Here is a 27,489-nt window from a genome sequence, read left to right on the forward strand (position 1 = left end):
TTCCCCTTTCTTTCTTTAGGCCTATTTAGTTCTCCGGCTGTGAACGAGGGGTCTAGGGCATCGTAGGAACCCCCCACGGCTACTGTTAGTTGTTGTGGATAGGATCAGGGGTCTGCAATCCGATAGCTACCAACCTCTCCGGTTTTCTGGACTTAGCTTGTATTTTTGTTTTTTCCTCCTTCGGTGACTCATTCATAACATAAGACCTTGCAGTCATTCACGGATGATTGCCCCTGTGAACACCTGTCCAGAGATCGGTCTCATGCTTTGATAGCACCCGAGCCTGCTCGGATAACACATTATCTTGGCACGTTCGCTCATCACTAATCATTATCTTTGTGGAGGTGATATTCCATGCAGTCACATAGCTACAGCCAAGCTTTGGACCGTCTTGGCATAAGAAGTCACTGTCTTATAATACATTTTCACCGCACATATGAGTTGGTAGCTATGTGAATCTTTCCGCCTCCCACACATATTATGAGTCTTGTTTTAATGCTTAGTTCAGAGTTTCCTGACATATACTTCAAGATAATGAGATAAAATGAAAGGAAACCTTTCTGAACCGACTCCAAGAAATAATCTGCGTGAGATATGAATCGTTTATGTGACTCTAGAACTCTATAGCGGCAGAATTTGGGGCTATGAGACTAAGTACCGGAGCATCTAGACGTTACGTGTCCATGTCACACATCTCATCCTCCCTATGGTTTGGGAAGATCTTCTAAACAATGTTATAACATTGGTTGTAAACCTGTGGTTCTCCAGCAGTTGCAAATGTACATCTCCTAGCACCCCTGGATAGCCGGATTGTCACAATCCATTTTTGGATTCGTGACAGCTCTGGCTCTGTTTTAATTTAAATGTTGTTTTTTGGTTTCATGCCAGCAAGGGTTAATGTCAGTTTTCCTTGTCTGGAAGCTGCTGTGTTGCTGGTGAACAGATGTGGGTGATGACCACCATCCTTTAAAAAGTCACATGATGCATGAGCTGACTGTTGGTAATAGAGTTTTCTATGTATGCCAGCCTTGGAGTTGCAGCTCTCTGGTGTCAGCGCTGAGTCTGCCACTTCTGTGAAGTTTGGGGTCCTGTTTCTGTATCCTCTGCGGTGTGGAGCTTGGCAGCGGTGCCTGGAGCTAAGTTGCTTGTTTATTTACCTTGACTGTCTCGCGCTTGTCACTATTCCCTGTGGTTGTACCATCTGCAGTGGTGATGCTAGCATCCTTGTCGGCCAGTGCACTAGCCAGGGTTTAGTGAGGTGCAGCTAGGGACCAGGTACGAGATGGCGGGGGGAAGGACCCGCATAGGGCGTTAGGGGAGTGCAGGGGCAGGCTGATTTAGGAGGTGCCTCATCCCCTGTTCCCTACTATTAGGGCCTTTCTCCCCCTTTGTCACGATACTAGTGGATACAACTGGACACCAGTGGCTAGGTCAAAGAGACTGCAGACACAATGGGTAGCGCAAGCAATATTGTATTTGTGATCTGAATGCAATATAGCATATAAGTCCAGATAAATGTTCAGTCAATCTGATAAACGGTAATAGCAGAGCTGATACTCTGCGACACAGCATGCAAAGTCTCTGAGCAATGAGGGCACAAGACACAGACTCTTGCAGGGCGGAGGAACACACTAGCTGGCTGGAGTTCTTACTTCACCGCAGGTGTAGTCAGGCAGAGGTTCCTGAAGTCAAGTGTTCAGCAATCACTCGGTCAGCAGGCAGGGATCCAGACGTGCAGGTTGGCAGAGGACTCCGCCGTTAAGAGAGGACCAACAGGGATAGTAAGTCCAGGCTTGGGACTGCAGAGGCACAAAGTCCAATACATAATACACAAGCAATGAATCAGAGCAGGTGCTGGCTTTATATACAGCTTTTGCAGGAAGCAAGATGGCCGACGTGGAAACATCAAGATCCATGTTAACTAAGGGCAAGTCTAAGGGCAAGAGAAACAGATTCCAGGACTAGATACTGACATTACTCCCACCTCAAGAACGGCCTCCGGACGACCCTAAACCAGGCTTGCCAGGGTACCTTTGATGGAACTGCTCAGTCGGGAGGCGTTAATATTATCCACGGGTTCCCAGGAATTCTCCTCTGAGGAATAGCCTTGCCATTTAATCAAATACTGCAGTCGATTTCTGTAGATTCTTGAATCCAGAATCCTCTCAACGATGAACTGCTCTTGACCATCCACACGAACGGGATTGGGAGGAGGAGATGAACGTCCTGGAAAAGGATTTGGTACTACAGTCTTTAGTAGGGAAGTATGAAAGACAGGATGTATCTTCAGTGTCCTTGGGAGTTTTAAGCGACATGCAACAACACCTACCAGACCACTGATCCTATAAGGACCAATGTACTTCTGTCCCAACTTAGGGGAAGGGATCTTCATCTTTAAATTCTTTGTAGATAACCAGACTAAATCTCCTACCTTAAATGTTGGTGTTGGTTTGCGAAATCTGTCAGCTGCATTCTTGTACCTCTCTTGTGCGGAACCCAAAGTCTCTTTCAGAAGTTCAAGGTTCTGTTGAAGTGAAGAGATCCTGTCGGCATCTGCTGGTAAAGATGTATCTACCGGTAATCTGGGAAGAATGCTAGGGTGATATCCCAGGTTAGCGTAGAATGGAGACTGTTTGGTGGAGGCACTCTGGGAGTTGTTATAAGAGAATTCGGCCAAGGGGAGTAGCCTTACCCAATCATCTTGCAAATGGCAAACATAGCAGCGAAGGTATTGCTCTAGTGTTTGGTTGGTACGTTCTGTCTGCCCGTTGGACTGTGGGTGGAAAGCAGAAGATAAGTTAACTTCTATGCCTAATGCTGAACAAAAGCTTCGCCAAAACTTTGAAGTAAATTGAACTCCACGGTCAGAAATAACTTCATCCGGAACCCAGTGCAGGCGAAAGATGTTCTGGATAATTAGGTCAGCAGTGTCCTTCGCAGAGGGTAAACCGGAACAAGGGATGAAATGGGCCGCCTTGGTCAGGCGATCGACCACCACCAAAATCGTACTCTTTCCCTCAGAAAGGGGCAGTTCTACAATAAAGTCCATAGAAATGGATCCCCACGGGCGAGACGGCACCGGCAAAGGCTGTAACAGACCAGTAGGGGAGGCACGTGGAACCTTGAATTTGGCACATACCTCACAAGATGAAACGTACTTCTGGACATCCTTACGAAAACCTGGCCACCAGAAGAAGCGAGATAAGAATTCTTGAGTCTTCTGAATTCCTCTGTGCCCTGCAACCTTGGAATCATGAACCAATCTCAACACTCTTAACCTCACGGCTTCAGGAATGTAGAGGCGCCGTTCCCGGGTCCAAACTCCATTCCTAAAAAGAAGGCTTACCTCATCAGATGGCTGAGACAGGAAAAGATCAGAGTTGTAAGCTTCTTTGATGACCTGCAGCAAATCTTGATTCTGAATGACTCCTACAAAATTGCAATCAGAAAGTATGGTCTTAGGTGGAGCATCTGGAACAGCGTCAGTGGAGAACATCCGGGATAGAGCATCTGCTTTTCCATTGCGAGAACCTGGTCTATAAGAGATTGTAAAATTGAATTGATTAAGGAAAAGACTCCAGCGGGCCTGCCGTGGGGTCAGGCATCTTGCTGACCTGATGAACTCAAAGTTGCGGTGATCCGTGAGGATCACGATCGGCTGTGAGGCTCCTTGCAGAAGATGTCTCCACTCCTTGAAGGCGGCGATGATAGCCAGTAATTCTTTATTTCCTACATCGTAGTTCTTTTCGGCAGGAGACAGTCGCTTGGAAAGAAAAGCACAAGGATGAAGTAAATTCTTCTCACCTGTTCTTTGGGACAGTATAGCCCCGGTGGCACAGTTTGAGGCATCCACTTCAATAATGAAGGCGAGTTCCGGGTCAGGGTGGATCAGTACTGGTGCTGACGTGAACTCGGTCTTGAGCCGAGAGAATGCTTCTTGGGCTTCAAGGGACCAAATAAATGTTGTCTTATTCTGTGTCAACCGGGTGATGGGCGAGACGATGTCAGAGAAGTTCTTGATGAAACGTCTGTAGAAGTTAGCAAACCCGATGAAACGTTGGACCGCTTTGACGTTCTTGGGGATTGTCCACTCCTGAATCGCCTTGATCTTGCTGTTATCCATACTCAGACCCTGTGGAGAAATTACATAACCTAAGAATTGGATCTCCGATTTGTGAAATTCGCATTTCCCCAGCTTGATGTACAGCTGGTGTTCCCTCAACCGCTGCAAGAGAGTCTTGACGTGTTGCTGATGTTCCTCCATGGAGCTAGAAAAAAAATCAGAATGTCATCCAAATAGATTACGACAAAAATATCAAGAATGTCTCTGAAAATATCATTTACGAGATGTTAGAACGTTGCTGGGGCATTGCAAAGTCCAAATGGCATGACCAAATACTCAAAGTGTCCATATCGAGACCTAAATGCTGTTTTCCATTCGTCTCCAGGTCTTATACGGACTAGATTGTATGCCCCGCGTAGGTCCAATTTTGAAAAGACCTTGGCCTGACGAACTCTCTCGAGAAGCTCCGGAATTAATGGCAGGGGGTAGCGGTTCTTGATGATTACCTTGTTAATTTCCCGGTAATCAACACAGGGTCTGAGGGATCTATCCTTCTTTTTAACGAAAAAGATGGGTGCACCGGCTGGAGAGGATGAGGGGCGTATAAACCGCTTAGACAGGTTCTCGTCGATATATTCTTTGAGAGTCTTGAGCTCAGGACCGGACAATGGATAAATATTACCAAAAGGAATGGTAGCAGCGGGCAGAAGCTCGATTGGGCAGTCATAAGAGCGGTGTGGTGGTAATTTAGCTGCATTCTTTTTATCGCACACGTCCGAAAATTCTTTATAAACTGCCGGTAACTCTAGGTCCGATGGTGGGTTGGCCGGAGATGAATCAGTCGATTTCTCAGAAGTTACCTCTTTAGCTGGGAAGCGCAATCTCTTAGTCTCCCAGTCAATGATGGGATTTTGAGCCTGCAACCAGGGTAAACCCAAGATAATAGGGAAATGTGGAGAGGAAATCAGAAGGAAAGGGCAATTTCTCCTTGTGATCATCTCCCATGAGGACCTTCAGTGGTTCAGTCTGCTGGTCTACGGGCCCCGAGGTCAAAGGGGACCCATCCACAGTCTCCATCAGAATTGAAGACACTCTTCTCTGTGATCGGATTCCATATTCCTTAGCAAAAGAAGTGTCCATGAAGTTACCGCTAGCCCCAGAGTATATCATGGCGGAACTGTTCACCCAACGGGAGTCAATCCAGATCTTGATAGGAAGGTAACAATGTGAATCTTTTTTCTTATTGCAAGGGTATGAAACTGCAGAAGATAGAATAACAGCATTAATGGGTAGTATCGTTTCGGATGTAACAGAGTTCATATCTGAAAAGTCATAATCAGGAGCGGTTGCTGCAATTTCGGGTGGCCCTGATTCGGAAGTCATGGAGTATGATTCAGAGAAGTCGCGTTCTACCACGGCTGCGGTTGTTCTGCGAGAACGATTGGGGCAGTTGATAATAAAATGTCCTGACTTCCCACAGTAAAAACATAAATTCTCCTTGAAGCGAAATTCCTTCCGTTCGTCACTTACTCGACTTCGTAGGGAATTTACCTGCATCAGCTCAGGTGTGGACTCCTGAGGACTTGGGTCCGGAATCTCCTTAGGAAGGAAAGGAAGAAGCGATTTATTGCTGCGGTTCATCTCAGACCACCTTTCTAGTTTTCGTTCGGAGATGCGAGCGTCTAGGCGAATACAGTGATTGATGAAATCACCTAGAGCAGTGGGAGCCTCCGCACGTGCAAGCTCGTCCTTGATAGAACTGGACAACCCCTTCTTAAATATAGAGTACTTCGTTGCACTATTCCAGGTGGTGTCCTGAGCCCACCTTCTAAAATCCATAGCATACTCAGTCACTGGGCGTTTACCTTGACGCAAATTCAACAGGGCCGTCTCAGCTGTAAGGCAACGGTTCGGATCGTCAAACATCTGCCCCATGGCGGCGATAAACATATTGAAGTCATTCAGACATGCATCCTGTGATTCTATCAGAGGGTTTGCCCAGGCAAGGGCCTTATTAGTCAGCAACATGATGATAGTCAATACTTTGGATCGGTCTGTAGGAAACTGTGTGACATGTGCAGCAAAGTATAAACGACACTGGTTCAGAAACCCACGGTACTTGTCTCGGTCGCCACCAAACCTAAATGGCGGTAGTTTGGGGATGGTAGGAACAGAAGCCTGAGATTGTGCCTCCAGAGCCGCAACTCGGCCACGCAATTCCTGAAGGGTCTGACTGAGCACTTGTATATCATATTTAGTCTGCCCCTCTAGGCCTTCTATTCTGCTCTTCCATGTCTGCACTTCAGCGTGTACAGTGGCAGTGATATTATTTAGCTTCTTAACACGCACTTCTAAAGTCTCTGACCCAGCGGCATCCATTTTTTAGGGCTTGTGTATCCTGTCACGATACTAGTGGATACAACTGGACACCAGTGGCTAGGTCAAAGAGACTGCAGACACAATGGGTAGCGCAAGCAATATTGTATTTGTGATCTGAATGCAATATAGCATATAAGTCCAGATAAATGTTCAGTCAATCTGATAAACGGTAATAGCAGAGCTGATACTCTGCGACACAGCATGCAAAGTCTCTGAGCAATGAGGGCACAAGACACAGACTCTTGCAGGGCGGAGGAACACACTAGCTGGCTGGAGTTCTTACTTCACCGCAGGTGTAGTCAGGCAGAGGTTCCTGAAGTCAAGTGTTCAGCAATCACTCGGTCAGCAGGCAGGGATCCAGACTTGCAGGTTGGCAGAGGACTCCGCCGTTAAGAGAGGACCAACAGGGATAGTAAGTCCAGGCTTGGGACTGCAGAGGCACAAAGTCCAATACATAATACACAAGCAATGAATCAGAGCAGGTGCTGGCTTTATATACAGCTTTTGCAGGAAGCAAGATGGCCGACGTGGCAACATCAAGATCCATGTTAACTAAGGGCAAGTCTAAGGGCAAGAGAAACAGATTCCAGGACTAGATACTGACACCCTTTTCCCATCCCGTTGGTGTTTGTTGTGCCGTCCGCTGGACCGGCCCTTGTGGTCGTGACATTATTACCAACCGTACCATTTTTACGGTGAACCTATGGCGCAAGTAGAGGCTTTGGTTCGCCTGATCCAGACCCTCATGGATGAGTTAACAGAGCTGCGGTCTCAGGTGGTGCAGCAGTTTCGGCAGGTGTCTGGGTTCATGGTCGTCTCATGTTTTGGCTCAACCGGAACCCAAGATATCTCTCCCTGACAGGTTCTCTGGAGGGAGAGATATATTTTTGGTCTTTAAGGAAGCCTGTAAGGCTGGTTTCACATTTGCGTTTTTTTTCGCGGTATTTTAGCGCTAAATAGCGCATGCGTTTTTTTTTTCCTATACTTTGCATGGGATGCGCTTATGTGTGCATACACATGCGTTTGTACGCGTTTTTCCGCGCATGCGTTTTTTTGCGGTATGCGCTCGGGCGCACAAAATGCATCCTGTTGCATTTTTTGGGCGTCCGACTTGCCTCAAAAAACCGCATGCGCGCGCAATGCGTTTTTTTACAGCAAGACACCCATTATAAGTCTATGGGTGCGCATATGTGCGCATTGGCATGCTTATGTATGCGTTTTTTTGCACATGCGTTTTTTTTGTTAACCATGGAATTTAGGGGTTTGGGTTAGAGTTAGGGTTAGTTAAGGGGGTTTAGGGTTAGGGATAGGGTCAGGGTTAGGGTCAGGGTCAGGGTTAGGGTCAGGGTTAGGGTTAGTTAGGGTTTAGGGTTTGGGTTAGGGTTAAGTATGGTTTGGTTAAGGGTTAGGGTCAGGGTTAGGGTCAGGGTTAGGGTCAGGGTTAGGGTTAGTTAGGGTTTAGGGTTTGGGTTAGGGTTAAGTATGGTTTGGTTAAGGGTGAGGGTCAGGGTTAGGGTTAGGGTCAGGGTTAGGGTCAGGGTTAGGGTTAGGGTCAGGGTTAGTTAGGGTTTAGGGTTTGGGTTAGGGTTAAGTATGGTTTGGTTAAGGGTTAGGGTTAGGGTTAGGGTCAGGGTTAGGGTTAGGGTCAGGGTTAGGGTCAGGGTTAGGGTCAGGGTTAGGGTTAGGGTCAGGGTTAGGGTTAGTAAAGTCATGGTTTGGGTTAGTGTGAGGGGCCACCTAATGTTTGGAGCAAACGCGGTAAAAACGCACTAAAAACGCATACAAACGCATAAAAACGCTGCGTTTTTTTCATGCATGCTCATAAAAATGCTTGAAAAAAACGCAGCAGTTGTATGCTTTTGTATGCGTTTTTTCAATGTGTTTTTTTGCAGGGAAAACGCGCTGCAAAAAAAAGCAAGTGTGAAATTCACCTAAGTTATATGTCAGGCTTTGCCCTCATTCTTCAGGGAGTGAGAAACAGCGTGTGGGGATTATAGTCTCCCTTCTCAAGGGTGATCTTCAGTCCTGGGCTTTCTCCCTGCCAACCAATTCACCATCTTTGCGGTCGGTGGACAAGTTATTTGCTGCATTGGCACTTGTGTATGGGGATCCTGATTGGGTCTCCCTGGCTGAATCTTGACAGCGTAAGATCAAGCAGGGAGGCCGGCCGGCTGAGGAATACCGCTCAGAGTTCTGGAAATGGGCCACTGACACTCAGTGGAATGACCCAGCTCTTAGAAGCCATTTTTGATAGGGTCTATCAGCTAGGCTTCAGGATACTCTGGTGCAGTATGCTACTTCTGGGTCATTGGAAGCTGCCATGGCCCTTGCTATACGGGTGGATAGACACCTCAGGGAGAGATACTGAATCTACCCTCCCGTCTGTTCTTTCTTTCTATCTGTTCTTTCTAGGGAGGAGGACACACTGGTGCAGACAGAAGAACCTTTGCAGGTGGGAGGAGTCTCTTCTCAAACTGGGTTGCCTGCGGTTCGCCGTCGGACAGGGGCATGTTTCTACTGTGGTCTTATGGATCATTACATTAATGTCTGCCCATCTCTCACGAAAGTTTGTACTTCATCACCAAAGCTGTGTTCACTGGTCGTATGGAGGGAGGTGACCAGGGTGTGTACATTTCCTCCACCTTCATGTCTGTTTTTCATTTCTGCTGAAGTGGTGGTTGGTGGGGTAACTGAGATGGTACCAGTTCTTGTGAATAGTGGAGCTGGGGTCAATCTGGTGGATTCTTGCTTTGTTCAGACCCACAATCTGTTCAGTAGGATGCTGGCGAGACCCATTTCCATTCATGCAATTAAGGCTGGTTTCACACGAGCGTTTTTTAGCGCAGTGCATCGTACGTGTCCATGCGCATGCGCCATCCTCCCCTATGTTTAACATGGGGGCGTATGGTCTAGCGTTTGCACGTGTTTGTATGCGTTTTCGTGTGCATGCGTTTTTTTGCAGTATGCGCCTAGGCGCGCCGGGCGCAACCTGTTGCATTTTTTGTCTGTCTAACCTGTGTCAAAAAAACGCATGCGCACGGAATGCGCCTAGAAATCACATTACAGTCTATGGGAATCGCATGCGTTTTAAGAGTTAACATGGCTAGAAACTGGTTAAAACGCATGCACGTAAAAAAGCAAACACATGTAAAACGCATGATGCGTTTTTTGCATGCATTTCTATTGCGCACGAAGCGTTGCGCTAAAAATCGCTAATGTGAAACTAGCCTAACTCTGTCCGTCTCATCCAGAGGAGTTTGACCAAGTCATAGACAATATTAACCTGTGTATAGGGACCTTCATGAAGAGTCCCTGTCGTGCTTTGTCTTGGAGGGTATGCCTACTCCCGTCATCTTAGGCCTTCCCTGGCTGAAGAGACACAATCCAGTCATAGATTGGCGGTCCAGGGAAGTAGTGAGTTTGGTGCCGGTCTTGTAAAGACTCTTGCCTGGGAGCTACTGTCTCTGCAGTCCTTCTCAAACCTACCTCTTCTTCTCTGGTGGAGGCAGATAAGGTGCTACCAGGGAGTAGGGGCAAGATTCAGCCCCCACCACAAGTAAACCCTGAGTCTCGTAGTTCTCTCAGGAGCAGGGATCAAGGGAGGGTGGTGGTTCCCCCTAAATATAGTGTGAGTATGAGTTTGGTGACACGGGGAAGCACTTAGGCTGCCAACATTTGAATGGCCGGTGCCAAGTATTTTGCTCCCCAGATCTTCAACCAATTATGTACCTGCATTCTCCACCCCTGCTAGTACCCTAGGGTCCTTTATGCCTTTTCAGAGTCTACTAACACCCTAACCTAATTTGCCCTAAAACAAACCCTGTTTTTCAGCTTTCGAACACCTCATCATCCCAAAATGATTTTTTCATCCTCTTTATCTAGACTATTATTTATCAGGACAAATAAGCCCTTCGCGAACATTTCTATCATTGTAAAATACAGAAAAAATATATAGTCAGAAGCGTGACAATTTTCTTTGGCAGTGGATGCGCTGTCCTATAATCTGTATACACAAAAGAAACCTGATATTTATCATCGCACTCATTAATAATGCCGCTATTCATGTTTTATCATACAAATATGAGGGAGTAACCTGTCATGTCAACACTTGTTGTTCAATGTGAGTAGCTGAATTCATGCATACAATAAATCTGTAGCAAGAAGGTTTTTGTGCCTTTTTTTTTCGCAAATGCGCAACTCCAGTACAAAAATAATTAGATCCTCATATGAAGCCTTTCTCTTAAAATATCAGCCATTTGTGACCTTTAGTTCCTACTAATTCTCTAACAGGAGGATGGTTATTATGTTACAGCAGTGAAGCTGCGGCTTGGCTACAATTATTTCTGTAGAGAAGTTTCCTGCTTGAATCAGCGCTGATGCTGCTGTGATCACAGGACATTATTAACAAGCCAGTTTCCTCTACAGACACCCAGATATATTATGGCCAGTTCACATCACTTAGGCACATGATGTTTAACCTGAAGTATCATTAAGTTCAGCATATATTTTGGGAAAGTTCCCAGCATGCATGCTAAAAAGTGTTCATAAAGCAACGTTATTTAAAAAGGGGATAAAAAATATTTTTGGGGGCTTTTGTCTAGCTGCTCTATACCAACATACAGAAAAAAAAATGTTCTATATTATCCAGCAAAGTCAGTTAAAAAAAATTCATAAAAAAATACATATTTCTCTCAGCAGGGAGGAAGTAAAGGGCAGCAGTAACTCAAGTATTCCTTTACACGTATTGAAATTAACTTAGTATGCAGCCTATAAGTCACTGAAGATAATAAACAGCACAGAGCACTGGTCACTGATTTTTTTTATCCGTATAGCCTATATGTACCTATATTTATGTACCAAGCACTGAATCTGTGCAGTCTTAGCACTTGAAACAATAGAGAATTGGTCACAACTGTATCAAATACAGGCAATCTCCTGTTTGCTAGATCATTGGACTGGCCCACTGGAGAACTGGAGAATCCTCTGGTGGGCCGCTGTGAAAAATTGCTAATGTGTAGTGCAGAAAAAAAAAGTATCATCTTATCATTCATTAAGCAAGCTAGCCAAATTAATATTATACAGAAACAAAATTGAATTTGGGTACTAGGGTCGGTTTATTTTTGCATGTAACTGAACAGTGGGCACCAAAATTCAATGTTACTGGTGGGCCTCTGCCAATCCAGTCCTACACTGACTGAAGCAGTAACAAAAGTTAGAAGAAATAGTACGTGTGGAGGACGTTCAGCATCTACTATTAATGAAAGTGTGGGTATAGATCTACGTTTTAGGCTCCAGGCTCTGGGTGCGAATTCGACCTCTATACCCCCCCCCCCCCCCCATATAAATAATAGTTCTGCACCAGGATAGTCCCTAAACAGATCAGTGTTGGCAAAATAACAAATAAAAAAATCTGTATTATGTGATGGAACATCATTGTATGTTTATGCCTGTTCTGTAAGTGTTTTGTGTAGCCAAATTCTTCCTTGCTTGGCTATTGATTAAAGCGCCGGCTGCACATTAGGATATTGGAAACCTACCAAAGCAAGATGTCCAACCAGCTTGACGTCCTGTTGGCCGTGGTTGGATAATGACTGGAAGGGAAGCAAATGTATCCAGCGGGTTACAAAAATGAGCTGAAGATGATGCACTTCTCTCATATCTGTCTATTCAATATGTTTTTGTTTTTGTGTGCAGATGAAACTAGGGAAATCCTAATGGGAAGATTTATAAAAAGTGGTGCAAAAAAAAATAAGTAGAAGTGTTGCCCGTGGGAATATTAAAATTTGCCAAAATTAAAAATGGGGCCCCTTGCTGAAGCTTAGGTCCTTGAGGACTGCAAGAATTCCTCTGAAATGAATGGCCACTCTTTCATTGCAGTGTTGTCTCTTCCCAGAGTCTCTTGCACCTAGAAGATGGAGGTGTCACCCCCCCCCCAAAAAAAAAAAATAAGAACATTTCTGTGGAACCTAGTTATAGTTCAAATAGTTGTGAAATTCCTAACTCATAGTCACATCAGTTTTTTGCCACCCAAGATGCTTCCACTTAATTGGTAGAAAATGCTATCCCGTGTGTTACAGCCTGTATTATACTCCAGAGCTGAATTCATAATTCTACTGGTTCCTAATAGCAACAGCCCTCATAGTTTAGCTGAGCTTCTAGAGCAGACATTGATCCAGCAAACTTCAGCCTGCAAGCTGCAGACAGATGTCACAATGGGCACCTCTTTACCTCCAGGCACCTTCGTACTAGGTTGTGGCACAGCCCAGGACCTAATAGGGTGGCACCAAGAGAAGAGCGGTGATACTGATGCTAGGCAAAATGTGTCAGTAGCAAACTCAGGATCTGTTGAGCACCAGCAGCACAGAAATTTGCCCAAGGGTCAATATAGCCCTGCTACACACAGACACTGCACACAAACTACACACAATTAAGGTGCTCACACTAAGTGCAAATTTTGGCCACGCCCAGCCACACCCATTTCACAACTAGTCACACCCATGTCCACACCTAATCGCACCCATTTAGCACTGCTGATCACACTGACTGGTACTGAGGGCACAGTGGCTGGCATTATGGGCACACTGACTGGAACTAAGGAAGAGAGAAAACAGAGAGAGAGAGAAGAAAGAAAACAGAGAGCGAGAAAGAAAGGGGAAAGAAAGAAAGAACAGTGAGAGACAAAGAAAGAACAGTGAGAGACAGAGAAAGAACAGAGAGAGACAGAGAAAGAGGGGAAAGAAAGAACAGAGAGAGACAGAGAAAGAACAGAGAAAGAAAGAAGTAAAGAAAAGAAAGAAAGAACAGAGAGAAAGAGAGGAAAGAAAAAGAAAGAGGGGAAGAAAGAACAGAGAGAGAAAAAAGAAAGATTAGAGAGAGAAAGAAAGAACAGAGAGAGAAAGAAAGAACAGAGAGAGAAAGAAAATGAGGGAAAGACAGAACAGAGAATGAAAGAACAGAGAAAGAAAGAAAAAGAGGGAAAGAAATAAAGAAAGATTCTACAAAGATACTATAGCAGCCCGGCTCCCATTGTAGTGCCCACCTGAGCCTCCCAGTGCAGGACATATCATGATCCGCTCACATGGCCGGCATCCCCGATTCCAAGGCGATCCTGCTGTCTGCGCTGTCGGAGGAGGACATGGTGATGGATCTAAAGCATTCCTGGTTCCGTCACAATCTCCTCAAGAAATTATCTCATTTCCGGTCAGCTTCCAGCACATCACTTCCGGTGGAACGTCATGTGTGAGTTTTAAAATGCTCCTCGGGGCTCCGCCGTGTACTCCTGTGTCCGTGGGAAAAGCCCGCTTTGTATGCTTTGTACACACTTGGCTCCGCTCCGTACATCCCGTACACATATGGCTCCACTCCGTATACCCCATACACACGCGGCTCCGCTCCGTACACCTCGTACACACACGGCTCCACTCCGTACACCTCGTACACGCGCGGCTCCACTCCGTACACCTCGTACACGCGCGGCTCCTCTCCGTCCACCTCGTACACACGGCTCCTCCCCGTACACCTCGTACACGCTCCGCTCCGCTCCGTACACCTCGTACACGCGCGGCTCCACTCCGTCCACCTCGTACACACGGCTCCGCTCCGTACACCTCGTACACCCACGGCTCCGCTCCGTACACCTCGTACACAGGGCTCCGCTCCGTACACCTCGTACACGCGCGGCTCCGCTCCGTACACCTCATACACACACAGCTCTGCTACATCCACACTGTAAATCCTGACCCCACACATACTTACCTCAACCAGCACCATGACAACAGCAAAGCAGAGTCTTGCAGACGGTAGAGGCAAGGCTGAGCGCACAGGACCTGTGATGAGGTCACAGGAGGGGCGGAGTCAGGGGTGACATGATCGGGGGTCTGGACAAAGGCTCCTGATCATGTGACCCCCTGACTCCTCCCCTCCTGTGACCTCATCACAGGTCCTGCGAACAGAGCGAGCAGGCAAGCGAGTGCGACGCTGTGAGTGGCTGCGGGGGGGAGGGGGGTCTCATGCTAAGGCGAGGATGGGAGGCGAGGATGGGGTGCGGGGGGGCGTGGCGGCTTATCTCCCTGCAGTGCGGGAGGGCCGGCAGCAGGAGCAACAGTGGCCGCAGCAGCTGGCAAGCGGCCAGGTGATCGGGCGCTGCCGCCCGCGGCCCACGTGACAGCGGCCCAGCGGGAAAATGCCCGGTTGGTTATATGGCCAATCCGGGCCTGCTATGGTGCCATTCACATGTCTGATTTTTTCCACCGTACAGTCTGTCTCAGGAAAAAATTGCAGCATGGTCGAGTTTGATCCGATATTCCCATAGCATTTTGCAAGTAAATGAGTCTGTGGAAAACATCGGACTGCACTCAGGTGACATCTGATCATGGTCAGATTTCTGCACTCTAAGGCCGGTTTCACATTTGCGTTAAAGGCCGCAGCGTCGGCCTGTGCACGGCCACAGCTAAGCCCCGCCCCCTGCCGCGCCTCCACCGGTAGCTCCACCTCTGGGCGCATGACGCTGCATGCGTCATACGTCCCCTATCTTTATAACTGAGGACGCAGGCTGTGCGCAGTATGCGCCCGGAGGCGGAGCTACCGGCGGAAGCGCGGTAGGGGGAGGGCCTTAGCGGCGGCCTGCGCAGGCCGACGCTGCGGCCTTTAACGCAAATGTTAAACCGGCCTTAGGCTACTTTCACACTTGCGTTTTTTTGCGCTGCGTGCGCAGTGCAAACGCACATAAAAAACGCATCATGCGTTTTTAGGCTTTTTTTGAGTTTTTGCGTATGCTCCCATAGACTATAATGTGTTTTTGGGTGAATTTTGTGCGCATTGTGTGCGCATGCGTTTTTTTGAGCCAGGTCGGACGCACACAAAATGCAACAGGATGCATTTTGTGCGCCCGGGCGCACACTACAAAAAAACGCATGCGCGTACAAGCGCATGTCTATGCGCACCCATGTTAGGTATAGGGGAAAAAAACGCATGCTTTTTTTGTGCAAAAACACAGCGCAAAAAACGCAAGTGTGAAACCAGCCTAACACAATGGAGAAGATGGAGACATATTGTTCTCCATCTTCTCAGTGTGCTGCAGTTCAGCCATCTGAGAGAATCAGATCACACTATGCTGACACTGGGATCAAACTCTAATCATAGTGTCTTTTCCGTAAGGCCACATGCACACATTGAGTGTTTGGTGAGTTTTTTACCCCAGTATTTGTAAGCAGAAACCTGGAGTGGAGCGGTCGAAGGAAAAGCATACTAGAAACATTTTCACCTCTTCTGTATTTTTCATCCACTCCTGGTTTTGGCTTACAAATACTGGGGTAAAAACTCACCAAATACTGGATGTGTGCATGTGGCCTAATCATTCGATTCTCTCAAATGAGAGAATCTTTGGCTGTCTGACCCTAGTCTAATGGTCCTGCACCCCACAAAGTTCTATTTCCCCTCCGATTTTTTTTTTGTAAGCTATAGAACAAAAATGCAACAGTCTTGCTGTGGTTTTCAGAAAACTGATGCATTTGTGTAGCAGCTTTACAAAACTTACACGTAAGCAGTAACATTTGTAAAAACATGCGCACTGGTGGAGGCCGGCTCGGTGAGTGGATGCTCTTCAGGTGCTACTGTTGTGCTTTAGAAATGGAGATTTACAAGCTGAGATACAGAAGGGAAATTACACACGTGGTCAAAATTGTTGGTACCCCTCGTTCAATGACAGAAAACCCCACAATGGTGACATAAATAACTTGAATCTGACAAAAGTAATACCGTATATACTCGTGTATAAGTCGAGATTTTCAGCCCATTTTTTGGGGCTGAAAGTCCCCCTCTCGACTTATACACGAGTCATATACCGGGGGGGATCGGCGGGGGAGGGGGAGCTGGGGTGTCAGATCATACTCACCCTTCTCTCCAGCTCCCCTGCTTGTTACATGTTGTCGGCACTGCTCTCTTCCTGCTTCAGCTGTCAAACGGTACCCGCTCATTAAATATGTGCATATTTAATGAGCGGGTGCCATGTGACCGCTGAACCAGGAAGAGAGCAGCGCCGACAACATGTAACAAGCAGGGGAGCTGCAGAGACAAGCGCCAGGACCCGGTGAGTATGAAGGGTGGGTTGGGAGGCATAGTCACCTGTCCCTGCGCTCTGCTGTCTTGCGTCCTCAGCAGTGACATTCAGGTCAGAGAGCGCTATCGCTCTCTGCCTGCACAGTCACTGCAGAGCGCAACGCTGATGAGCAGGGGGTGAGCATACAGGTTTTTGGGGTTTTTTTGTAAGGGAGGCAGCGGCAGCAGCAACATGATGGGGCCACTCACTGTGCAAATAACTGGGGCCACTCACTGTGCAGAAAAGCTGGGGCCACTCACTGTGCAGAAAAGCTGGGGCCACTCACTGTGCAGCATAACTGGGGCCACTTACTGTGCAGCATATCTGGGGCCACTCACTGTGCAGCATATCTGGGGCCACTCACTGTGCAGCATATCTGGGGCCACTCACTGTGCAGCATATCTGGGGCCACTCACTGTGCAGCATATCTGGGGCCACTCACTGTGCATCATAACTGGGGCCACTCACTGTGCAGCATATCTGGGGTCACTCACTGTGCAGCATATCTGGGGCCACTCACTGTGCATCATAACTGGGGCCACTCACTGTGCATCATAACTGGGGCCACTCACTGTGCAGAAAAGCTGGGGCCACACACTGTGCATCATAACTGGGGCCACATACTGTGCATCATAACTGGGGCCACATACTGTGCATCATAACTGGGGCCACACACTGTGCATCATAACTGGGGCCACATACTATGCAGATAACTGAGGCCACTCACTGTGCACCCTCAACTTATACGCGAGTCAATACATTTTTCCCAGTTTTTTTAGGTAAAATTAGGGGGGGTCGACTTATACACGGATCGACTTATACACGAGTATATACGGTAATAAATAAAAAATCTATGAAAATGAACAACTGAAAGTCAGACATTGCTTTTCACCAATGCTTCCACAGAATTTAAAAAAAAAAATAAAACTCATGAAATAGGCCTGGACAGAAATGATGGTACCCTTAACTTTTTTGTTGCACAACCTTTTGAGGCAATCACTGCAATCAAACGATTCCTGTAACTGTCAATGAGACTTCTGCACCTCTCGACAGGTATTTTGGCCCACTCCTCAAGAGCAAACTGCTCCAGTTGTCTCGTGTTTGAAGGTCGCCTTTTCCATACGGCATGTTTCAGCTCTTTCCAAAGATGCTCAATAGGATTTAGGTCAGGGCTCATAAAAGGCAACTTCAGAATAGTCCAATGTTTTCCTCTTAGCCATTCTTGGGTGTTTTTAGCTGTTTGTTTTGGGTCATTATCTTGTTGCAAGACCCATGACCCGTGACTGAGACCAAGTTTTCTGACACCGGGCAGCACATTTCTCTCTAGAATCCCTTGATAGTCTTGAGAATTCATTGTACCTTGTACATATTCTAGACATCCTGTGCCAGATGCAGCAAAGCAGCCCCAGAACATAACAGAACCTCCTCCATGTTTCACAGTAGGGACAGTGTTCTTTTCTTGATATGCCTCATTTTTCCGTCTGTTTTTCTGATGTAACTTGCCCAAAAGTTCCATTTTTGTCTCCTCTGTCCATAGGACATTCTCCCAGAAGCTTTGTGGCTGGTCAACATGTAGTTTGGCAAATTCCAGTCTGGCTTTTTTATGATTTTTTTTTAACAGTGGTGTCCTCCTTGGTCGTCTCCCATGAAGTCCACTTTGGCTCATACAACGACGGATGGTGCGATCTGACACTGATGTTCCTTGAGCTTGAAGTTCACCTTTAGGCTCTGTGCCCATGTTGCAGAAAAGCTGCGGAAATGTCCGCAGCATTTCCGCAAGTCCCTGCCACGGGTAAAACGCATGTGGAATTCGCATGCGTTTTCCCGCAAAATACTAGCGTTTTGCAAGCGTTTTTAGCTTGCAGAATGCTTGCGCTTTCCAAGTGATTTGTAGCATCGCTTGGAAAGGTGATTGACAGGTTGGTCACACTTTTCAAGCATAGCGCTTGACAAGTGTGACCAACTTTTTACTACTGATGCTGCCTGTGCAGCATCAGTGTTAAAAGATAGATTCTAAAAAAAATAAAAAATAGGGATATACTCACCTTCTGTTGGCCCCCGGCCCTCAGCGATGCTGCCGGCAAGCTCCGTTCCCAGGGATGCATTGCGAGAATCACCTCGGATGACGTAGCGGTCACTCAACCGTGACGTCATCTGGGGTGATTCGTGCAATACATCCCTGGGAAAGGAAGATGCTGGCAGCGTGGCTGAGCGGTGGGAAGGACTCTGGGGACCGACAGAAGTTGAGTATATCCCGATTTTTTTATTTTAATTCTATTTTTTACAGGGATATGGTACCCAGGGCATGGAGGAGAGTCTCTTCTTCTCCAGACCCTGGGTACCATCCGCACATGAAGCGTTCACTTTAGGCATGGTGGGCATAGTCACATGCGTAAAGTGAGCATTTCAATGCAATCCTATGGCGTCGGAATTGATGTGATTCCGCAGAAACAATGAACATGCTGCGGATTTTACCGCTATGCGATTCCACAGCGGTAAAATCCACAGCATGGGCACAGCAACTGCGGAATCCCATAGGATTGCATGGGGGTGCGTTTTATTAACGTTTTTTAAGCATTTCCGCTGTGGCAAAAACGCAGCGGAACCGCATAAAAAAACGCAACGTGGGCACACAGCCTAAATCTGTTTAGAAGTTTTTCTGGGCTCTTTTGTTACCATTCGTATTACCCGTCTCTTTGATTTGTCAGCAATTTTCCTCCTGCGGCCACTTCCAGGGAGGTTTGCTACAGTTCCATGGATCTAAAATTTCTGAATAATAGGTGCATGTTATGAATGGGTCACCGAGGAGGAACAACAAAAAGCTAAGTCCCAGAAAACCAGAGAGGTTGGTCACTATGCAGATTGCAGATCCCTGATCTTAACCACACAACTAACAGTAGCAGTGGAGCGTTCCTACATTGTTCCTAGACGCCTCGTCACCGCCGGAGGACTACATAAACCTAAAGCAAGAAAAGGGAAAACTAACTGCCCCAGAGCAGACCCCAAAGGAAAAGACAGCCCCCACACATGTATTGACGGTGAAGCAAGATGAAAACACATACACAGGCAGGAAAATAGGCTGAGCAAACGATGGGGCCCGACTAACTAGAAAGGACAGGAAAGGAAAGCCACTGTCTGCAATCTGCCAAAAAACCCTACCAAAAATAATGTCCAACACGTCTGATAGCAAAATTAACCCTGGAGTCACTAGACTTCTCCCACTATATCAGCACTCTGAAATATTCTGAAACAGAGCAAAAAGAGGCCAATCTAATAAGGGACAAAAAGGAAAATTGGCAAATACAGATAAGTAGGAGTAGAAGTTCAGCATAGCCCCAGCAGGGGCAAGCTGACCACACAAAAAACTGAATTGACCAACAAGCGCAAGTGTGAACATTAGCAAAAAACAAACTTAACTTAAGAAGACTGGAAGAGAGCTGAAGTCCAAGACCTGAGAAGCAGACTGAATCACCAGCAGCAGGATAGGGCGTCGGCTGTCTTATATCCAGTCTGATACTCCAGAGATCCAATCGTTATCCTTCTCATCAGGTGGCAGATCACTACCACTTAAACCAACCTCACTACCTCCTGTCACCACCAGAGGGAGAACGGAAGGATAACTCTCAACTGGAGGAGCAGAAAATGAGCTCATAACAGGTGCAACTGTAGTCACAGGAACATCAAGCTGCTTGGAGATGGTCTTATAACTTTTACCCTTAACATGTTTGTCTATAATTTTCTTTCTAATCTCCTGAGACAACTCTTTCCTTCGCTTCCTCTGGTCCATGTTGAGTGTGATACACACCTTGTCACCAAACAGCACAGTGAGTATCTGTAGCCTCTATACAGGCCACACTCACTGATTCCAAGATTGTAGACTCCTGTGATGCTAATTAGTGGACACACCGCGATTTAACATGTCCCTTTTATCACATTATTTTTAGGGGTACCATCATTTCTGACCAGGCCTATTTCATGAGTTTTATTTTTTTTTAATTCTGTGGAAGCATGGTTGAAAAGCAATGTCTGACTTTCATTTATTCATTTTAATAGATTTTTGATTTATTATTACTTTAGTCAGATTCAAGTTATTTCTGTCACCATTTTGTTTTTTTTCTGCCATTAAAAGAGGGGCACCCACAATTTTGACCACGTGTGTATATATGCTTTTTAGTTTTTGTAAAAAAATAAATCTATATTGAAATACATTTTGTTCTGATGCTAGCTTTAATTTTTCTGCTTGTAGATTTGTTATTTTCTACACACAATTATGGAGGATTCTATCAAGTTCCTTTCAATGGCAGGTCTAGGGTTTTGCTTTATAAAAGATGCCTTGACATATGAAAACTAAGTCAGACTATAACTGTTGACTCCTGTAGAAGGGTGTAGTGAGCAAGTGGTGTACAGAGGTCCCAATGCTGTGAGAGGGGAGAGGGAGTAGCTCGTCAATCACCTTTATTTTCAGCCTCCTGCTTTAGGGCTCGTTCACACGTCCGATTTTATCACATACAAGAAAAATAGATTGATTATTCTGATCAGAGTGTGGTCTGAGTGGCATCAGTTTTTCTCGTACGTGGAGAAAACAAAAAGTTTCTCCACCTTTTCCTATGTGACAATCTGCGAAAATCGGAATGCAATTGGATGTCATCTGATTGCGGTGTGATTTTTTTCACAGACCAATAGATGCTCAAATCAAAATTGGACATGTCCATATTGTCCCCGGACCACTCAGTGAGAGGGAAAACATATGCACAGCCTCATAGCATATCAAAGGGACAGATGCTATCCATCAAAACCAGGGATAGCACTCATACGAGAAAATTGGACGTATGAACCAGCCATTGTAATGAACAAACCGACCAACATATGAACCAATATGAAGATAGTGAGGTTACCGTTGACTCTGCCCCTGGATTCTTATTTATATAGATGGTGTACTCATATATACTTATATATACGTGATTCCTTCAGTATAGGAGCACGTCCACCGTCTCTGCTCTGAATCGCGTGGTGGCGTGATACCGGGATCTGAAGAGCCATGCTTCTGCCCTATTAAATTCACACTGAGAGACACCAAATTGCCATTTGCAAATATGCTTGAATATCTAGTGGTGACATGATATATTGAGAAAGAAATGGGATTTACAAAGTGCAATGAAGGATGAAGTGATACTTCATTTTCCAGTGCTCTGAATTTACATTTCTATCGCTTCACATTGTGCTGTAGTTCTGAATAACTCCCTCTGCAAACAGGGTATTTCAATTTCTTAGCCGCGGCGTTATAGAAAGCCTTTCCTCTGAAATAGACTGCAAATAAAGTGAAAAGTGAGAAGAGACGTGGGACTTTTGTCACTAGGACCCCGGTGACGGCGTACGAGTAACTCATCAGAGGTCATCTCAGTACTTCGTGGTCACCATGTTGTCTTCCTGGCCTTGTCTACCCCAGGGGTCTCTGTTCTACTCCTTACTAGTATCTATCCTTTATGTCACCTTTTCGATGCAGTCCTATGTGTATGACAGGGATGTTAGAAAATATTGTAAGCCTTTTAATATTCTAGATTCTGTGCAGGGTACAGATGTTCATTTGACCATCCCGATGGGTACACCTTGTGGTGGTGGGACAGCTTTTATTAAAATAGTGTTAACTAAGTACCCTATGTTATTTACATGTACTACTACTATTGTATAGAAGCCAAATGAGCTATGGGTCCATGGGTTCATTCATAAGCTGAATTTTTTTCCCGCAGCAAAATTCACATGAGTTCTGCTGAGTTTTGCTACTGAGTCTACTCTGATTTCACCCCTTGAAGTAAAATCCACAACATGCTCGTATTTTACATGCACCATATTGGTAATATTTTTACAAATCTCATCTGCTTTCCTTTTGTTGTAAATCCACCGCAGCAAGTCCCTCCTGGGTCCTAGCACAGCACCAATGATGTCCTCTATAGGGTCCTCTATAGCTCTAGCTCTGATTATAAAGTCAAATTTACAGGCACCATATTATATTAATCAATTTTCAATGCCCTAAATCAAAGCATTTGTGTTCCACCGCAAGAGAACCCCAAAAGGTTGAGTAATGCTGACTTTTTGGCTGGGGTATCCCAAACCTTTCTCGGACGTCACCTGGAGACGCTGTGCAGCATCCAATGTGCTGTAAAAAAACGGATTATATATACCATGTATGACTAGTGAGAAAAAAAATCATCCAAGTTTTCTGGATTAATCAATTTTTTATACAGTCATGTGAACCAACCCTAACAATAATTAACTGAGTCCAAACAGTGCTTCCAAAAATAACGGTGCCCCGATGCAGTCCCAAAATGATAGTTTCAAAGAGAGCTCCCCAAAAAGTAAGCGTGCTCCCCTATAGTTCCCCCCCCCAAAAGTAAAGGTACCAACAACAACAAAAATCAGACCATTGAATGCCCTTAGTGGTAAACCCACCTCATACTCCCCCAAAATGCCCCTCTTAGTAATAGTGCTCTTAATAATAATTTTGCCCCCACTAATCAGAAGAGGTGCCGAGGATTTTTCACGGACCAGGGTCCTGTAACTCTAAATGCCGCCATCCTTAAAAAATGAAATAAAGATTATTCTCACATAATCCAAGCAACCGAATCCTTTTCTCCCCTTCATACATTGGAAGCAGGCACAGGCGACGCAACACCGTGACGTCATTGTGCCGGGACACTGATGTATTTATGGCCACAGGCACAGGAAAGCCGGTGGTCACAGGATCCAACACTATCGGTGTCATGTTCACCCCCATATGGTCCAGATCGGATATCAATGTCCTCTGTCCCAGATCTTCTAGCGGCCGTTGCTATCTTCTCTTTGCTTTTTCCTTTTTGTGAAATTGGCGTCTCTAAGAATTTGCCGCCCAGGGCTGTGGCCTTCCGTGTATTACTGAGAGGTGTTCATATTTCTGAGCTGGCAGGAAATCCTGGGAAAAATGATTAGCTGGTAATGGAGATGTCTCACCGTCCTCCCCCCACTTGATGTTATTGTACCGTTACACTAAGCGATGCACCCGCGATCCCGACAACGATATGGATCGCTGGTGCATCGCTAAGTGGCCGCTAGTGAGCTGCCAAACAGGCAGATCTCACCAGCAACATCGCAGGGGTCGGGGGTCGCTACTTACCTGTCAGACGCGGCGATCCTGACGTCCTCCCGCCCGCGTCCACGTTACTCATCACATAACTATGGAGAAAAATAGCTTCTGTTACTAAACAGCGGGTACCAGGGGGCCGCATTATTTACTGAGCGCTACGTTTGACTGATGGATGCCGGGCTGAGCAGTTCTATCACAGGGGGAAATAAAATCTAAAAAGCTGCTACCTGTTCAGCCTTGTTCTCCACATTCCTGCTAATATTATTTACTCCGTACTGATTTTTTTTTTAACTCCCCACCAAGAACAGCTTTCATCATCAGCCAATAGAATATATCCCCCCGAAACTGCAAAGTAAAGAAAAAAAAAAATCCAAAAAAAAATATATATTTTTTTTATTTTTCCGGGTTCACTTAGAGGTAAATTTATTGAGCGCTGAGAAGATGTTAAATTATTCGCATTGTTGGAGGATATACTGGGAACCACTTGGGGCCACTTACTCATTATCGGTGTTGTTTTTCTCTCTTTTATTGCTTTTTTCTTTCTTTTTTTATATTATAGTCACATTTATTTTGCTTTTGTCTTGGATCCTGGCGTGTGCCAATTACTGTCATTTGATCGAAGGGTGCAGTACAACGGTGTCAGTGTAGAAAACTGTCTGCGGCTACAAAGCTCCTTTCATTAGCGGGATTAGTTAGTATGCAGCTAATAGATAGTTTATTGACATTCCCGGCACTAATCACTAGGAAATAAATCAGCGGCGGAGTTTCAAAGGAGCGGTAGCCTAAACTCCAGAGTCACCCAAATGCCTGCTTCGGAAAGTTTGTTTTTGCTCTCGGGGCGCAGACAAAAACTTTTTTATTTCTTTCTTTTGCTTGTTTGTTTGCTGCGGTCTTGCCTGTCTTTGCCGTTATTACTTCTGTTTTATTAGGTAGAGACATGATAAACAGTTTAATAACCAGAGCGAGCTGCCTGGGTACAAGGCATTATTAGATCAGTCTCCGCAGTGATCCGTTAATGTCAGAGGACAGGTTTCCGCGCCCTGCGGTTGTTGCCGTTTAGGCCCCTGAAAGATTTCACTTTGCGGAGTCTCAGTCGGCTGGAACTCTTAACACTTTGTGCCAAGGATGCACAATTACCGAAACTTTTATCGAGACAGTTCCCAAATCTGTTCATGGACCCTATTTTGGAGTGAAAGTGAATTGAACTAAATTATAATATCTGCCCTGCGAGTTCAATTAAAGTGAGTTTTCATGGATAGCGCAGAACAAACTGGTTTGCACTTTTTCTCGTTGACTTCAGTCCACAACAGGTATGGGTCTGTTCACACGTTACATTTCTGATACATTTTTTTCCCACGTGTCTAATAAATGGTAAAGGACAAATCTGAAAAAGGCATTTTTTTTATGCAATGTTTTTTTCTGCCAAGAGACATGTTTTTATGTTTGCCACAAATACTTAGAGGGCTTGTCCAGGTTTGGGCTTGGGGTTTAGGTTTGCAGTCACTCTGTGACTGCAGACTTGTTGACACTGTCAAGAAAAAAGAGGGGGAGAAGCCAGCGCTGCTTGTGGTCAGAACGTAATACATAAAGTGTGAAAACACACATTGGTTTCTATCTGTATTCAAAAATGAGACATTTAGCAAAAAATTGATCAATTGTTTGAGCTACCCCGCCACGTCAAGGCAGTCTCGTATGGGGAGTCCTACTCTACGTTTTTTATGTTCGCTGTGCCATTGCGGCCTCCTAAATGTATAAAAGCAAGACCTCATTACATGCACACTGTACCTCAAGCATTTCAAAATCGTTCCTATGGCACCAGAGGACAAGCGCAGATAAAGGTTAGCCAGGTCCATGCAGACATTTCAGGTCCAACCTCCACACTGCCTGACCAGCACCACAGATAAAGGACGATCCAGGCCCAGATACAGGTGCGTAATCAAATAAAGCCTAGGGCAGGGCAGGGCCGCTGTTAATGTGAACAGCAGCCTAGATCAATCACTAAGAAAACAGAAAGAATAGCGTACATGACCCAGCGCGCACGGCTACAGTGGTGGTCAGCCACAAAACCAATATCAAGAAAAAAGAGGGGGAGAAGCCAGCGCTGCTTGTGGTCAGAACGTAATACATAAAGTGTGAAAACACACATTGGTTTCTATCTGTATTCAAAAATGAGACATTTAGCAAAAAATTGATCAATTGTTTGAGCTACCCCGCCACGTCAAGGCAGTCTCGTATGGGGAGTCCTACTCTACGTTTTTTATGTTCGCTGTGCCATTGCGGCCTCCTAAATGTATAAAAGCAAGACCTCATTACATGCACACTGTGCATGATCAATTTTTTGCTAAATGTCTCATTTTTGAATACAGATAGAAACCAATGTGTGTTTTCACACTTTATGTATTACGGTCTGACCACAAGCAGCGCTGGCTTCTCCCCCTCTTTTTTCTTGATATTGGTTTTGTGGCTGACCACCACTGTAGCCGTGCGCGCTGGGTCATGTACGCTATTCTTTCTGTTTTCTTAGTGATTGATCTAGGCTGCTGTTCACATTAACAGCGGCCCTGCCCTGCCCTAGGCTTTATTTGATTACGCACCTGTATCTGGGCCTGGATCGTCCTTTATCTGTGGTGCTGGTCAGGCAGTGTGGAGGTTGGACCTGAAATGTCTGCATGGACCTGGCTAACCTTTATCTGCGCTTGTCCTCTGGTGCCATAGGAACGATTTTGAAATGCTTGAGGTACAGTGTGCATGTAATGAGGTCTTGCTTTTATACATTTAGGAGGCCGCAATGGCACAGCGAACATAAAAAACGTAGAGTAGGACTCCCCATACGAGACTGCCTTGACGTGGCGGGGTAGCTCAAACAATTGATCAATTTTTTGCCAAATGTCTCATTTTTGAATACAGATAGAAACCAATGTGTGTTTTCACACTTTATGTATTACGTTCTGACCACAAGCAGCGCTGGCTTCTCCCCCTCTTTTTTCTTGATATTGTTGACACTGTCAGTATTCTCCAGTGCTGGCATCGGCTATGTCACCACAAGTATGTGATTTGTATACTTTCGGCCACATTCCGACTAGACGTATTTCTCAATACACTACGCTCACGTCTAGTTGGCATGTGACCGCATGTATGCAAATCACAAACTTGCAGCCACGCGCCCACCTGCTCCCGGCGTCAGAGCATCTTGACAGCACACACAGTGCATGCAGTGAGGATTCATAAGTCTTTAGCCCTAAGGCCGGACAATCCCTTTAACGTGTACACATACCCTATTACAGGTCTTGTTGTAGATTATCCATAAGGCCAAGGACTTCCTCACACGTCATGATTTTGCTGTATTTCTTCCATTTTGCAGTGCGTTTTTGTTTTTTTCTTAGTATTTTTTTAAATTCGTTCAGTTTTTTCCCCCATTGAGATCAAGGAAACCGAACAGCAAAAATAAAAAGGAGTCAAAAACCACACATTCTAATGCTGAATTGGTATGTTTTTCTAGCATTTCTCATGCAGAACAAAATGCAGCAAGTGAATATACCCTAAAGCGGTATCGGCACCATCTCTTTGTCCTAGGTTTAGCGGGACTGTCAGAAAAGCTTCCAAAGTGTCCAAAGGGCTTCATGGCCAGGTAGTTGCCAAAAAAAATTCAATTTAGTTTTCAATTAACTATTACATTAGTGTACCGTAGAAAAAAGCAAACAAATAATAATAAAAAACAATATGGACTCGACATCATAGTGTAAACTTTCCAACCCGCAGGTTACAGTTACAGGAAGTGTGTGTGTGTATATATATATATATATATATATTAGTGAGGAGTGAACGTGCTGGGAT

At 45.6% G+C, this 27,489-nt stretch overlaps 1 protein-coding gene and 1 long non-coding RNA gene across 2 annotated transcripts in view; one reads left to right on the plus strand and one right to left on the minus strand.

Annotated features, from left to right (window-relative positions):
• Positions 1-27,489, plus strand: part of KLHL29 (kelch like family member 29) — a 1,048,894-nt gene that overhangs the window by 821,424 nt on the left and 199,981 nt on the right. The gene's annotated exons all lie outside the window — the stretch shown is intronic.
• On the minus strand, positions 23,355-25,915 carry LOC141083741 (uncharacterized). The gene is made up of 3 exons (XR_012230817.1): positions 25,441-25,915; positions 23,686-23,744; positions 23,355-23,484 (listed from the first exon to the last, which is right to left on the minus strand). It is a non-coding gene; the product is annotated as an uncharacterized lncRNA (long non-coding RNA).

The sequence above is a fragment of the Dendrobates tinctorius genome, unplaced genomic scaffold (assembly GCF_039654945.1).
Source record: "Dendrobates tinctorius isolate UK_male_01 unplaced genomic scaffold, ASM3965494v1 ptg000021l, whole genome shotgun sequence".
NCBI lineage: Eukaryota > Metazoa > Chordata > Amphibia > Anura > Dendrobatidae > Dendrobates > Dendrobates tinctorius.